Raw genomic sequence first — 1,863 nt, forward strand, 5'->3', positions numbered from 1 at the left:
GAACTTCATGAAGCAGATTGGAGTATGTGTTCGTGTATCCCGCGTACGCTTGTTCGAAGTGTGAATACGACTGATACTTGTTGAATACTGTCGCGATGGTTTGCCGTTCGGAATACGTTTTGCGGTCTGACTTGATCATTGATTTCGTGTAGTCTTTGAGGGCACATGGGCAGTCATGCTTGTGATCGACGAAGAACCACTGTTCCCACGCATCTTTCGCCGACCGAGCAGTTGGTATGATCTTTGACACCACAAAGTCTTGCATCGAGCTCTGAGCCAATGGAGGCTGTTTGGTGACAATCGCGGACGGCATACTGGGAGTAGCTGGCGACGTGCTGAGGACACTGCTCGTCCTTTCGTCCTACAGACGAGGCATCACATATTGAGCAATTTGATTTACAACTTCCGCCACGTTGGTTGGTTCCACGCCGACACCGTGCGGCCCTCGGTGGCGCGTCTGCAGTAGATGTGGGAGTCGATCGCGTCACTGAGACTTTTCGTCACCAAATATACGCAGCACGTCTTGGTGTCCTCGCAACGACACCAGGCCATCAATTTGCGGAAGTTAAACTTCCGTTCCGGCGATTCAAACACACGGTAGAAGCACCCACTACGACGCACACTGTGCAATGAGATGTTGACCGACAGCGAAAGGGTGCTTTCAACGAGGTCGTTGATTTGTTTCCGCAGAAAATTCTGTTCCATAGCTTTTGCCCAGTTGATCTATACACTGCCTTGATCAGACACGTGACTTGTAGAAACACAAACGCGTCGTTGGTGACATTCATCAATGTCACCCCAACGGCATTTATAAACTCGTTGTAGAAACCACACAGACGGAGGCAGGGATACGCTCGATCGTCCACCAAGCCATACACTGGCACTCCTTTTCGACACTCGCTTTTTTGTGCCACCGCAGACGAATGGAAACATGTTGGCCACCAGGCGAGTCACCGAGGACGACATCGCACCACTTGAGCGCAAGCATCTCGCAGATCCGGAAGCAACCCAGGTCGCACGCGCAGAGCAAAAACCGCAACAATGCAGCCATGAACGGGTTCACGTGGGCTAACGAGTTCACCAAAATGGAGAGTTCGTGCACGGTGTGGGGTGGGCCTTCTTTTCGTCATCAATCTTATTTTGTCGGTTGTATTTATGTACTAACCCAACAACGTATTGTTTGGTTTCCATGGCATGTGCTGGATATGGATCGATCTTGCGTTGTTTAAAGTACGACACCAAAGCCGTCTTTGTGGAATCGATTGTCCTTGCCTTCCTAACCAGTGAGTACAGGTGGTGCAGAAAGTGGGTGCAGTCGTTTGTGGTTGCTTGCGAGGGCACTTTGTATGGGTTGGCAGAGCGAAAGCATGTTTTGAATTGCCGTTTTCATGTAGCATACGTGCGCTTAGTTGATACTCCATGAAAGGAGGCTTGAATCGACTCCTTCGTCGGCAACTCGTCCATGCCGAAATTTGTCGTTTTGAATGTCGTGTCTGTATATTATGTACTAATATCCACTTGAAATCGATATCACTGACAAAGACCTCAGTTATTGAACACGAAGTCTATTAAAAAGCTGATGTAATCACACAAAAAATTTATTTTGAATTGATGACCGACACAAATATGTCAGGTAAAAGGAATTGAAGACTTGGAGCAAGTAGGATGCAGACCTTTATGAATTCGATCAGACTTGAACCCGGCGTGAAAATTTGTGCCATGAAGTCATCGACCGCTGTTGTGCACCGCCGCTGCAAACAAGCGTCCACTGCCAAGGTGGGCGACAAAATCTTGGACGATGTGCCCCTTGCTTGCGTTTAAGTGGTCGACATGATCGATGAGCCGACGGATAATTCTATCACT

This window comes from Aphanomyces invadans (assembly GCF_000520115.1).
Source record: "Aphanomyces invadans strain NJM9701 unplaced genomic scaffold supercont1.114, whole genome shotgun sequence".
Taxonomy (NCBI): Eukaryota; Oomycota; class Saprolegniomycetes; order Saprolegniales; family Verrucalvaceae; genus Aphanomyces; species Aphanomyces invadans.